The following is a 15,457-nucleotide window of genomic DNA, read 5'->3' as shown; positions in this document are numbered from 1 at the left end:
CCGATTCAGTCAATCGATTAACTCAACAATTGGCATCAGAGCCTAACACATTTGAAGGTTTAATCGCCTCTTGAGTCGATTCGGGAAGAGTTATATCGATAATCAAAGTCATCAATGGCCTCCACTTCAAACTTCGACTTCGGTCTCGATTCGATGCCCGTCAACAAGCCTCCTTTCTTCAATGGAGCTAACTATGCCTATTGGAAGAATAGAATGATGTACTTCATTCAAGCAAGTGACATGGGAGCATGGAATGCTTTAGAAGAAGGCTACATCAAACCTCTCACTCATCCAAGGTTGTGGAGTGAATGAGAGACAAGAATGTTCCAGCTCAACTCCAAAGCCATCCATATCATTTTTTGTGCTCTTGGACCAGATTAATACGGAAGAGTTTCATCATGTACAACTGCCAAAGAAATATGGGACAAACTTCAAGTCACTCATGAAGGTACCGATGAGGTAAAGAAATCTAAAATTAGTATTCTAACGCATAGCTATGAAAATTTCAGGATGAAACAAAATGAAGATATCAAAGCTATGACGGATAGATTTTCAACGATTATCAATGGTCTCAAATCATATGGAGAGATCATTTCAAATGAAAAGCTTGTGAGGAAGTTAGTCTACTCCCTCCCAAAATCGTGGCAATCAAAGAAGATGGAAATCATCGAGTCTAAGGACTTAACATCATTAACTCTTGAAGAGCTAATTGGGTCACTCCTCACTCATGAAATGATGCTCGAAGATGAGGTGGACCTCTACAAGATTGACGAGACACCAAAGGAGAAGGAGAAGAAGAAAAACATTGGAGTTGCTCTCAAATCCACAAAATATGAGAGTGATTCGAATGACGATGACGAGGAAATGGCATTGTTTGCCAAACGGTTCAAAAAAATAATGAGACCTTTTCGAGGAAAAAAATTCAAACGAAATGAAGGCCTCAAAAATGAACCGAAAGAGAAGAACCAATCATTTGCTACGAATGCAAAAAGGCAGGGCATGTCAAATATGATTGCCCACAATTGAAGAAAAAGGGTCAATCAAAGAATAAGCATAGGGCTCATGTGGCTACATGGAGCGATGAAGAAAGTTTCGATGAAGAGGAACAAGAAGTAGCTAACTTGTGCTTGATGGCATTCGGGGAAGATTCTAAGGTAACCTCTAACTCATCCGATTTTGATGATTTATCCTATGATGAGTTATTAGAGGAATATAATGGGTTGGCTTCGGATTATGAGAAATTATTTTTAAAATATAAAAATGATGTTTCAAAATTGAAAAATGAAAACAAACTCATATCTAAAACCAACAACGATCTTGAAAGTAAAATCAAAGATTTGCAAATCAAACTAGAAGAGTTTGAAAAGAAAATTTTAGATTTGCAAAATTTACATTCAAAGATCAATGATGATCATCAAAAGAAAATTGATGATCTTAAAACTTCTTATGATAAAGTTGGAACAAAACATTTTGAAAAAGGTAGAAATTCAAAATCCAACTTTGTTAGAAAAAGTTTTAAAAACTACAATCATAGAGGTCCCCAAAGAACCTCTAATGGAAAAATCATTAGAAGTATGTGGGTTCCTAAAGAACTCATTACTACTAAAGATAAAAATATCCTACACAAATGGATACCTAAGGGGACTAGGATTTTGGAAACTAATGAATATGGACCCAAAAGAATTTGGGTAACATAAATCAAAAATTAATCTATGTTTGTAGGGAAAGGAGCATTGCTACAAGGCAGGGAAACAAATTCAAATTCATGGTACCTTTATAGTGGATGCTCAAGACACATGACAGGAGACAAAAGCCGGTTCATTGAGCTTAACGCCAAAAATGGAGGAGAAGTGACTTTTGGAGACAATTCAAAAGGTCACACTGAAGGTATTGGTACAATAGGTAATACCTCTTCCATACAAATTAAATTTTTTTTATATGTGAATGGATTAAAGCATAATCTATTGAGTATTAGTCAATTATGCGATAAAGGATTCAATGTCTTATTTGAAATTAATGGTTGTAAAGTCGTTGACATTGCATCTAATCGGATTATGCTTGTTGGTCATAGAATAGGAAACATATACATGATGCATTTAGATTTTTTTGATATGACTAATTTATGCCTAGTTGCTAAGGATGAACATGATAGTTGGTTATGGCATAGGAGAGTAGGACATGCTAGTATGAGTGTTTTGCAACGGTTAATTCAAGGAGACCTAGTAAGAGGGTTGCCTAAGCTTACATTTTGATAATGATAAAATATGTGATGCTTGTGCTAAAGGAAAACAAAAGCGAGTTTCTTTTAAATTCATTAATGATGTATCAACTAGTAGAGTTTTATAATTGATCCATTTAGATCTTTTTGGGCCAACTAGAACTACTAGCTTGGGAGGAAAACAATATGCATTTGTCTTAGTAGATGACTATTCTAGATATACTTGGGTTCTATTTTTAAGTACTATAGATGAAGCATTAGAACAATTCATCACGATTTCAAAAGTAATCCAAAATGAAAAAGGTTACTCTATAACTAGTGTTAGGAGTGATCATGGAATTGAATTTGAAAATCTTGGATTTACTGAATTTTGTAACTCTAACGGTATTAAATAAAAAGCCAACATAGTTATTTCATCCTTTTGGATGTAAATGTTTTGTTTTAAACAACGGTAAAGAAAACCTTGGCAAATTTGATGCTAAAAGTGATGAAGGAATTTTTCTGGGTTATTCCTTAAATTCTAAAGCCTATCGTGTATTTAATAAAATAACTTTAGTTGTAGAAGAGTCTATACATGTTGTTTTCGATTATAATCCCCTTCCGAGGAAGGATTCTTGTGTGAATGATGATGTAGGTGTTATAAATACAAATAACGCTAGACATGACGTTGGAGAACCATCATCAAAGGAATAAACAATAATTATGAAACTTATGATCCTCTTGAGAATCCAACCATTGAAGAAAGGGAAGTATCTTATCCAAGAGAGTACAACTATGTCAAGGATGGTGAAATTATAGGTGATCCATCCAAAGGGGTAACAACTCTATCTTCTCTTAGAAATATTGTAATTATGTTGCATTTATCATACATAGAGCCTAAGAATATTAAAGAAGCATTAAATGATGAACATTGGATTATGGCTATGCAAGAAGAGTTAAATCAATTAGAGAGAAGTAAGTATGGACATTCGTTGAAAGCCTAGTAATAATCTACTGTAGGTACTAGATGGGTATTAGGAATAAGCTTGATGAGAGTGGTAATATAGTGAGAAACAAGGCTAGACTTGTTGCTCAAGGGTATACTCAAGAAGAGGGCATAGACTATGATGAAACATACGCTCCCGTAGCTAAGATAGAAGCAATTAGAATGTTATTAGCATTTGCATGTTTCAATGAATTTAAATTATATAAAATGGATGTTAACAGTGCATTTTTAAATGGTTTTATAAAAGAAGAAGTGTATCTGGAACAACCTCCAGGTTTTGAAGATTCAAATTTTCCGGATCATGTTTAAAATTGACAAAAGCTCTTTATGGTTTAAAGCAAGCTCCTAGAGCTTGGTATGAAAGATTGTCAAATGTTTTAATTGAAAAAGGTTTTCAAAAGGGAAGGTGACATTACATTGTTTTGAAGCATAAGGTAAAGATTTATTAGTAGTTCAAATTTATGTTGATGATATAATTTGGTTCTACTAATGATGTTCTTTGCCAAGAATTTCTAAGCTAATGCAAAGTGAGTTTGAGATGAGCATGATGGGGGAGCTCTCATTTTTCTGGACTCCAAATCAAAAAGAAAAGATGGCATCTTCATCAATCAAGCTAAGTACGTCAAAGATATGCTCAAGAAGTTTGGACTGGAAAATGGGAAACCTCATGAAACTCCAATGAGCTCTTCAACAAAGCTTGACTTAGATGAAGGAGGTAAATGTGTAGATGTTAAATTATATAGGTCAATGATTGGATCTCTACTTTATCTAACTGCAAGTAGACCGGACATTATGTTTAGTGTTTGCTTATGTGCTAGATTTTAATCATGTCCTAAGGAATCACATTTACTATCTGTTAAGAGAATCTTTAGAAACCTTAAGGACACTCCTAGTTTAGGACTTTGGTATCCTAGAGACTCTAGCTTTAGCTTGCATGCTTTTTCTAATGCGGATTATGGAGGATGCAAATTAGATAGGAAAAGCACCTCTGGTACTTACCAATTCCTTGGAAATATGCTAATTTCTTGGTTTTCAAAGAAACAAAATTGTGTTGCATTATCTACCACTGAAGCCGAATACATTTTAGCTGGTAGTTGTTATGCACAAGTTTTATGGATGAAACAACAACTTTTTTATTATGGAATTGAAGTAGGTACCATTCATATCAAGTGTGACAATACTAGTGCTATTTGTCTCACTAAAAATCCCATCCAACACTCTAGAACTAAGCACATTGAAATAAGACATCACTTCATTAGAGACCATGTCACTAAGGAAGATGTAGTTCTAGAATTTGTTGATACTTTGCACCAATTAGCGGATATCTTTACAAATCCTTTAGACAAGGAACGATTTGGACACTTAGGAGAGAATAGGTTGACCAACCTATCTTCACTGAGTGTTTAAAATAATTTTAGCACTTTTAATAATAAATAAAAAATTCTTATAATAGTATTTTTTGATTGCATTCATTGCTATTAGTTAGGGGGAGTTTATGATTCTTGATGAAAAATTAATTTTATGTTCAAATATCGTTTAAAGATTAATTGAATTGTTTGAACATGATTAATTTTCAATATATGAGTTGTCAATACCACTAGAGGAAATTAATTTAGCATTTTGGGTGTTTAAAATTGGATTTAGCATTTTGGTGCAGAGGGAATCGATCCCCCCTTGAGGGAACCGATTCCCCCTTTGAAGGGGAACCGATTCCCCCCACAGGGGAATCGATACCCACCTGGGGTTCTGGTTATACACGGGCAGAACCCTTATTTTTACTCAAAACCCTCCATTCTCTTCACGCCGTTTCTTCCCTCAACTCTCTCCCTATCTCAATTATTGCCTCAAATCATCGATTTTAATCGGAATTCACTTCAAATATCATCTCCTAAACTTGCAATCATCATTAAAATCGTGCAAACAACATCAAAATCCACTCAATCTCATCCTTCAAGGTAAAATTTTCTAAACTCCCTATTTTATTGATTTTGAACATAGGACTTGTTTTAATTAGTTCTAGGATGAAATTTAGATCGGGCATTGATTGTTTAGTGATTAGAAACTAGATATTACAACCAATTTCATCAAAAACACAAGAATTTTCCATAAAAATTTAAATTTTCGAAATTAAAAAAAATGTTAATTTTCAAATTATCGTGTTTTGATTAAATTATGTTGTTGTTATGAAAACTATACATATTGTTTCTCAAAACCATATTTTTCAAAAGTTTTCAAAAACTTTGCCCATTAGGATTGATTAGAGAACCTTGAAATATTGAGGACTCAATTGAGTTTGGGATTGATTAAATTGCATACATGTGTTTTCTAAATTGCAGGTTATCAATTCTATTCCGATTTCCGAAACCATGTCAAATCCTAAACGTGCTAGGTCATCATCTAGTCGCTCACACCGTCAACCAAATCCACCTCCAAATCCTCCTCCTATTCCAATTTCTAATCCTAATCCCATTGATCCTAACTTGACTATCCAAAATTCGTGTTTCAATCATCTTGGTCCTAGAAATCATCGTTTTGGTATTATCAATATTTCGACTCTTACAAATCTGGGAAAAACGTATTCCTTCTCGTCAAGCTATGTTAGCTATCAATTTTAAATATCTTCCTCTTTTACAAGAGTGGAAATTTGATAAACTATTTGACCTTGAACCCATCCTTTACCATCAACTTGTTCGTATTTTCTATTCTAATGTCGTTTGTGTTAAAAACCAAACTAAAACCGAAACCATAGGAATTCGTTCCTACCTCCTAGGACAATTCTTATATATTGACTCGGCTTACATAGGCAATACATTCGGACTAGATAATGATGGTATTTCAAATGAAAAATAGGTTTTAGGATCTTGTTATAAAAGAAGGGATAGTGCAAGTGTCTTAGACCTTCATGAACGTTTTCTTCATCTAATGATTTCTTGGTGGTTTCGACCATCCGGAGGTCGTTATTCTACTCTTAGAGCCTTAGATCTTTGGTGGTTACATTGTTACGAAAACAATATTAAAATTAACCTACCTCAGATTATTTTTGCTGAAATTGTTGAAACCGTAAATCTTGTTCCTAACAAGAAACTCTGTTCATCTCTTGTTTACGGTTGCATTTTGAGTAATCTGTTTTCCAAAGTTGGGCTTAGAGTCGGTCTAGATAACGTTTTCCCCCTTAAGAAACAAATTAATCTTCTTTCCTTAACGAGAGCGGGACGGACTAAGGATAAGGAAACCGGTGAATGGGTTCGATCTTCTGCAAATACTCCGGGAGCTAGTTCTTAACAAGCTCCACCCAAAGCTGACGAAGATCTCGAGCTTGAGCAATTAATGCGAGACATCGATGAAGCCGAATATGAGCCTGAGCAGCCTGAGGAGCAGCCCGAAGAGCAAACACAACAAACGCATCAAATGCCTCCATATTTCCAATCCTTTATGGAGACATTCGATTTCCGATACGCTACCATGGATTCACGCTTTTCTTCTATAGAGTCCCATTTATCCACAATGGGAGCTCAACAATTAGAAATTCTTCGGGAGATGCGTGCAAACAATGAAGCAACCAATGCGCGTATTAATGACCTCTCTCACGAAATGCCCGCTATGCGAGCTCGTTTTCCTCCTCCTGATCCTGATATGTGATTCTATGTTTTGCTTTGAACTCCAAACTTATTGTTTTAACATTTTGAATATTTTGGAATGTTTGAATTTGTGGATTGATTGACTTTGAATTTGTTTAGTTTTATGAATGGTTAGAAATTATCTATTTAGTGTGATTAAATTTATTCATTATTGCATCATTTACTTCATGATTAGATATATGACCAATTTTGCCATTTCACATTAATTATGAATATTGATTATGAAACTAATGGCTAACGTTTCTCTTGCTTGTGATCTTAGCAACTTATATTATATATAATCAATTGGCTAAATGATTTCAAAACCTTGTTTAAATTCTTTAAAATGTCTTTTTGATTTAATAAAAAGGGGGAGAAGTTAAAAAATGATAAATGAGAGAAGTGTTAGTGTTAAAGTAAGGGGGAGTAATTTCAAAACTTGATTTCAAAATCTTAAAATTACTAAAAAGTTTTGTTTTATCAAAAAGGGGGAGATTGTTGAAAACATTTTGATATTTCGATATAACAAATTAAGTTAAATGAATTTTAAGATTTTCCAAATTATTTTCTAAGTATATTCGATAGAATTATTCGAATATCAAAACATTACTCCAAATCTTTCAAAGATCATTTTTAATCCTTACTCAAAGCGTAAAATTAAGTTTTAATCTTAAAACAATTTCAAAATAATTTTACAAAGTATTTCGAACCATTTCAAAGGCAAAAATTCCAGATTGCTCAGAGGGAACCAATTCCCCCCCAATGGTGTACCAATTCCCCCTGAATGGTTTGGCTCCGAGAATTCCAGTATGCTCAGAGGGAACCGATTCCCCCCCAGGGGGTACCGATTCCCCCCTTGTATAACGGTCGAAATATTTGAATTTTACACTTAGGGAACCGATTCCCCATAGGGGGTACCGATTCCCCCCACGCTCCTAATTGTTTTATTAATTGTTTTCACACTAAAACGACTATATTATTTTCTCTAATCATCCCCAACGTTCAGAAGTGATTCAAGGTATATTTAAGCAAGCTTAGAAGCCATTGATCAATAACAAGAAACATCAAGCAATTAGAATCAATAGAGAATCAAAGAGAAAGCATCAAACCTCTAGTTTGAGCATTTCAAGCCTATTTTTCATTCAATATTCATTTTGCTTTCAAGAACACTTATTGTGCTCAATTGTATTTATTCTTGAGTGTTCTTTCTTTATTCTAGAATTGTGCAAACATATTTGCCTTGTGAGGTTTTTCTTGTAAGTTTGCAAATTTGTATTTCTCTTTGAGAAAAGAGTGTTCTCAAGAATTGGGGTATATTCTTGAGGGAGTTGTAAGGTTATCTCTTTGGCCTCAAAAGAAAGAACAAATTAGTGAATTTGTTGGAAAATCCTTAGTGTGGATAGCTAAGGTAGTGGACGTAGACTTTGGTTGATAAAGTCGAACCACTTTAAATCGCTGTGCAATTTCTTTCAATTTTCTGCAAAAGCTTCCACAAAAATTTTTATTGCCAATTCACCCCCTCTTGGTCGATTTAATCAATCGATTAACTCAACAGAGTGTATTGGTGAGATTTTGTTAGAGAGGATTTAAATCTTGTTATTTACTAACTATGTCTCAACAATCGAGAAACAATTCTCATATTTCAGGAGGTGATGCCCAAAATGATAGTGGTGCACTAAACGTGCAAATGCAAGCCATGACACGAGAGATAAAGAGTTTATTTTAAAAGCATATAAACCCAATCTCAAAGAAATTGGAGCGAATGATAGAACGACCTTCTTGTTCACAAATGTGTCCAACGAATATCAAAACACAATTAAAAGGAAGAGATGACACTCGATCCTTTTCTAGTTCTACACCAAATTGTATTAGAAGATCTTACAAGAAGGACCCCAATTTTCTAACAATAAGCAATGTCAAAAGTTGAACGCTAAGTGAGCCAAGGAATTTTGCATCTTTCAATCCAGAAAGTCTAGCTCGCTTTCAAGTGTGTTTTGATAATTTAGTCAAAGAAACACAATTGATAGAACAACAACAAAAACAAAGTGCTTGAAAAAAAATGAGAGTTGAAAAAGACATTGAGAGAGAAGAAAAAGAAATTGGAGTTAAAAAGATTGAAAGTGTGGTTGAAAAACTTGGAAGTGAAAAACAAATAATGTCGATAAGAAAATGAGAAGGAAATTTCATCTTACACTAACCTTTCTTTTCCTCATAGTCTTGGTTTATCATTGCAGAATCATGAGAACACTTCAAAGGACATTCCAAACCCATCACCAGGCATGGAGATAATCAAACATCAACCATGCCTAGATTATATTTCCATAGAAGATCCAATGAAGTTTTTCATCATCAAAGACATTAAGAAGCAACCACCAATCAAGATCATCAAGCATCATCCATGGTTAGATATTCCCATTTCATTTGTTGTTAAATTCTCTACTTCTAATATTGATTCATTTTTCAGTGGGATGATTCGAACCAAAGATTTGACATCAAGAATGATTCGATAAAGGAGGACATAGAAGACAAAGAGACAAACAATATAACATTTTCCACCGAATGAGACTTTTCAAATTCCAATCAATCCAGATTATATGCATCATACATAAGACTTTAGAAGTTGGAAAGCCACTAAGAGGAAATCAAAAGGACTTCTCCATCTATAGAGAAGACTTTTTTTCTTCTTAATAATGAAGACAATTTCTACAATTATGTTTGTAATTTGGAGATGAATCTTTCTCAAGGGAGAGGAACAAAATTGAATTATTCTACTTATGGTAAATATCCTTTCTTGTTTTCAAATAAATTTCATTCTTTTATCGATATTTTTTATTTGAGGACGAATCACCTTAAAGAGGGAGGGAATGATATGATCCCGACTGAGCGCCTTACATCATTTTCTGTTATATCCTTGAGACTGTTTGATTGAGGCAAGTTGTTTACATTCAAGAAGATTCAAGAAGATTATTTGAGCTTAATATGGGAATTTCAAACCAAGATTACATTTTTGAAAGCCTTTTTCAATCCAAATGAAGAACCTCCACCATCATACTCAAGGTTGGGACATGAAAAAGGAACAACCAAGTTTAAGGGAGGATTTTATCTTTTACTTGTTCATGAATTTGCATGACATTAAGTTGCATAAATAAATAAGCATGCTACTTCATTTAAACATGATTTCATCAAAGCATGTAGGTTTTTATTAAGCTACTTCATTTAAGTATCCTCTTCCATTCAATAAAGCTAGTTGACTAATTAAACTAGTTCATTCATTTATACTGGTTCATTAATTAAACTAGCTCTTTTTATGTTTTCATAACATGTTTTTTTAATTTTATTCAATCTTAAACATTTATTAATTTTTTGTCTAGGTGCAAGAGGGAAGTTGAACAGTCTCAGCAGATTTAAGAATATTAGTCAAAATATCTTCTAATTTTGGATGCGATACAAACGTGTTTGAGTCCAAAAATCAATTGGAAATTATTCATCTATCTCGTATCTTTCCAATTCCTTTTGAATCACCTCAATTTGATATCGGGAGCTTGAGATATGATTGATTTACTGTAGATAATGCATGCTGCAATTTTCATTACGAGAATTTTATACAAGGATGATTTGGATGAGTTTGAGCCAAGGAAGAGTCCTTTCATCTTATACCAAGAGACCAGCTATTTAAGGCCATCTTTATCCGCCTAATTAAAAGCATTCAAGGCTGATTTAATCATCCCATTCAAGGTTGATTTAATTCAAGTGTTGTTCATATTCTTGGAGTGTGATAATCGTCGTTTTGCTATGATACAAAGTGATGTGATTATATGGTCACAAGAGATAAGAGACAGGTGAAAGTGAACTATGTGATTATATGAATATATGACATGATATATTACTAATGCCCATGTTATGTGTAAAGAGAGCTAGAGGTATAGTTGGTATGCCAAGAGTTGAGGGTCTACGCTGTTCTTCGGGATATACAGTGATACTTCGGGATATTTCATACTGGTCCTTCGGGACAAATTTCATAGCCCCTAGTGGGACCCCATACGAGTTGTGGTGACAACATAGTGCACAACCTCAATAGACTCACATATCTATAGTTCTCAAAAGTGTACATGGGCTAAACAAAGAGATAACAATGAAGATAGTACTTGTGAAGTATATGTTTTTGTGATATAAATTGTATTATATGATTGATAGGATGATGTGTGTATGGTTTGAATGAGTCATATGTTGATAAAAATGTATGATTAAAGGATATAAATGATAATAATATGGATAATAGAATAAGATTAATGATGGAAATAATGTGTGATGTGTGTATGTGTACATTATATTATATATAATGATTATGTGACATCATGAAGTTATATGTTCATACATGTTTAAGCATTTAGAGTTTCCTTTATAATTTTAATGCCTCTCTAAGTCATAGACTTAGCGTGTGATTGTTTCACACGTAGGTTACAGAAGCGAGAAGATAAGCAAAGAAGAGCAAGACAGGTCAGGATCTCCCTTACAAAATTACAGATCAGAAAATAGATGATTTAAACATGTTTTATTAATTTGAATATAGTTTGCATGTACTAATTGATTGAGTTGAATATCCTCTTATCAATTTTGGCTATTTTGGTCAATTTATGTAAATAAAACGCTTTTATTTTAATGAAGTTTTAAATTTTCTTTGAATTTTGACAAGAGTCAAAGTTTGAAAAGTCAATGTGACACCTCAGACTCGTATTCGGGTCGGGTACGGGTTGGGGGTGTTACATTAAATGGTATCAAAGCTAAGGTTTAGCCGATTCTAGGCTTAAACCGAAGTCAAATGAGGTTTAAAAATATGTACATGCCAACTAAAAGTGAAAATTTCTGATCTGATAGTGTAAGGAGTATGTTGTCTTGCGAATAGAATAAGATTTGTATGATATAGTAGGAATTGATTATAGAAATTGTCAAAGTAAAGTAAATCGATAGCTGACAAATCTGATGGTGATAGCAATTCACCTGTCCTGGCCAGGCAGGATGAAGAGCGGAAACCTTAGAAAGTGTCTTATAAGATTAAAGGTTGATTTTAGAAAGTTGAAATCATATTAGAATAGTCATAGAAGATCTTTATTGTTTGGAATTGGAAAAGCGATATGGATTAGTTTTGTTAGTATGTGGATAAGATAGAATATGGTGAACAAGTGTCACCATAAGAACGTTAAAAAGATCAAATGAAGTGGTGAGTACTTATAGAAGAGCTCAAGAATAAGTGGATCAGTGACAAGCGTATAAGATATAGAAAGCCAGAGTTTATGAGTTGAAACAAAGAATAGTGTTTTACATAAGCAAAAGTGTGGATATGATAAGAGATTGCATTTTAGAAGGAAAAAGTTAGCGTTGGCTAACAAGAATATGTGATGGGAATATACTGGAAGTATAATATTATAAGAAATTGTCAGGATATGATAACCAAATATGAAATGGATCTGGATACTGTTGTATATTTGGATCATGGTAATGTGGTATAGTAAAGGAAATAAGGATTTGTATATTTGAGTAAAGCTGATGATTGATAAGAAGAGTTTGAGAATGTGTATATCGATGATCAATTTATAGGACAAATGAAGTCATAATGTTGAGTTTGAACTCCATAATTTACAGGATGTATGAGAATAGAGGTGAAATTGATAAGTTAAGTAAACTAATTTTGAGATAATTTCGATTGAAAAGAATGTATATGATTGGTAGAATAGGGATTGTGCCCTAGATTGAACAGATGTTATTGACTAACTATCAGAGTAAAAGTGATAGAGTTATGAGATTGGAGGAAAATATAAAGTTGAGTTAGTCAATTATGATGTGAATCTGAATATAGTTGTGTATTCTGATCAGATAGCTATGATGTAGAAAAGGAGATAAGTATTTACATGAAACCTTAAGGAAGAAGAATACAAGTATAAGAAATGATAAAGAATGAAGCTTTGTATAAGAAATGGGTTATCAAAGTTATGAGGATGTAATGAAGATTGGTACATAGAGATGAGTATAGGTGATGAGACAAGAGTATGTGAACATGAAAGGAAAGATATGATTTGTGTTGAAAACATTTTGATATTTCGATATAACAAATTAAGTTAAATGAATTTTAAGATTTTCCAAATGATTTTCTAAGTATATTCGATATAACTATTCGAATATCAAAACATTACTCCAAATCTTTTAAATATCATTTTTAATCCTTACTCAAGTGTAAAATTAAGTTTTAATCTTAAAATAATTTCAAAATAATTTTACAAAGTATTTTGAACCATTTCAAAACCAAAAATTCCAGATTGCTCAAAGGGAACCGATTCCCCCCAAGGGGGTACCGATTCCCCCTTGTATAACGGTCAAAATATTTGAATTTTACACTTAGGGAACTGATTCCCCATAGGGGGTACCGATTCCCCCCACGCTCCAAACTGTTTTATTAATTGTTTTCACACTAAAACGACTATATTATTTTCTCTAATCATCCCCAACATTCAGAAGTGATTCAAGGTGTATTTAAGCAAGCTTAGAAGCCATTGATCAACAACAAGAAACATCAAGCAATTAAAATCAAGAGAGAATCAAAGAGAAATCATCAAACCTCAAGTTTGAGCATTTCAAGCCTATTTTTCATTCAATATTCATTTTGCTTTCAAGAACACTTATTGTGCTCAATTGTATTTATTCTTGAGTGTTCTTTCTTTGTTCTAGAATTGTGCAAACATATTTGCCTTGTGAGGTTTTTCTTGTAAGTTTGCAAATTTGTATTTCTCTTTGAGAAAAGAGTGTTCTCAAGAATTGGGGTATATTCTTGAGGGAGTTGTAAGGTTATCTCTTTGGCCTCAAAAGAAATAACAAATTAGTGAATTTGTTGGAAAATTCTTAGTGTGGATAGCTAATGTAGTGGACGTAGACTTTGGTTGATAAAGTCGAACCACTCTAAATTGTTGTGCAATTTCTTTCAATTTTCTGCAAAAGCTTCCACCAAAATTTTTATTGCCAATTCACCCCCCTCTTGGCCGATTCAGTCAATCGATTAACTCAACAATTGGCATCAGAGCCTAACTCATTTGAAGGTTTAATCACCTCTTGAGTCGATTCGGGAAGAGTTATATCGATAATCAAAGTCATCAATGGCCTCTGCTTCAAACTTCGACTCCGCTCTCGATTTGATGCCCATCAACAAGCCTCCTTTCTTAAATGGAGCTAACTATGCCTATTGGAAGAATAGAATGATGTACTTCATTCAAGCAAGTGACATGGGAGCATGGAATGTCTAGAAGAAGGATACATCAAACCTCTCACTCATCCAACGTTGTGGAGTGAAGGAGAGACAAGAATGTTCCAGCTCAACTCCAAAGCCATCCATATCATTTTTTGTGCTCTTGGACAAGAATAATACGGAAGAGTTTCATCGTTTACAACTGCCAAAGAAATATGGGACAAACTTCAAGTCACTCATGAAGGTACCGATGAGGTAAAGAAATCTAAAATTAGTATTCTAACGCATAGCTATGAAAATTTCAGGATGAAACCAAATGAAGATATCAAAGCTATGACGGATAGATTTTCAACGATTATCAATGGTCTCAAATCATATGGAGAGATCATTTCAAATGAAAAGCTTATGAGGAAGTTAGTCTACTCCCTCCCAAAATCGTGGCAATCAACGAAGACGGCAATCATCGAGTCTAAGGACTTAACGTCCTTAACTCTTGAAGAGCTAATTGGGTCACTCCTCACTCATGAAATGATGCTCGAAGATGAGGTGGACCTCGACAAGATTGACGAGACACCAAAGGAGAATGAGAAGAAGAAAAAATATTAGAGTTGCTCTCAAATCCATAAAAGATGAGAGTGATTTGAATGACGATAATGAGGAAATGGCATTGTTTGCCAAACGGTTCAGAAAAATGATGAGACCTTATCGAGGAAGAAAATTCAAACGAAATGAAGGCCTCAAAAATGAACCGAAAGAGAAGGACTCAATCATTTGCTATGAATGCAAAAAGCCAGGGCATGTCAAAATATGAGTGCCCACAATTGAAGAAAAAGGGTCAATTAAAGAATAAGCACAGGGCTCATGTGGCTATATGGAGCGATGAAGAAAGCTCCGATGAAGAGGAACAAGAAGTAGCTAACTTGTGCTTGATGGCATTCGGGGAAGATTCTAAGGTAACCTCTAACTCATCCGATTTTGATGATTTATCCTATGATGAGTTATTAGAGGAATATAATGGGTTGGCTTCGGATTATGAGAAATTATTTTTAAAATATAAAAATGATGTTTCAAAATTGAAAAATGAAAACAAACTCATATCCAAAACCAACAATGATCTTGAAAGTAAAATCAAAGATTTGCAAATCAAACTAGAAGAGTTTGAAAAGAAAAATTTAGATTTGTAAAATTTACTTTCAAAGATCAATGTTGATCATCAAAAGAAAATTGATGATCATAAAACTTCTTTTGATAAAGTTGGAACAAAACATTTTGAAAAAGGTGGAAATTCAAAATCCAACTTTGTTAGAAAAAGTTTTAGAAACTACAATCATAGAGGTCCCCAAAGAACCTCTAATGGAAAAATCGTTAGAAGTATGTGGGTTCCTAAAGAACTCATTACTACTAAA

This window comes from Hibiscus syriacus, unplaced genomic scaffold, assembly GCF_006381635.1.
Source record: "Hibiscus syriacus cultivar Baekdansim isolate YM2019G1 unplaced genomic scaffold, ASM638163v2 tig00116937_pilon, whole genome shotgun sequence".
In the NCBI taxonomy this organism is placed as follows: domain Eukaryota; kingdom Viridiplantae; phylum Streptophyta; class Magnoliopsida; order Malvales; family Malvaceae; genus Hibiscus; species Hibiscus syriacus.
Note: the sequence above shows the minus strand (reverse complement) of the source record.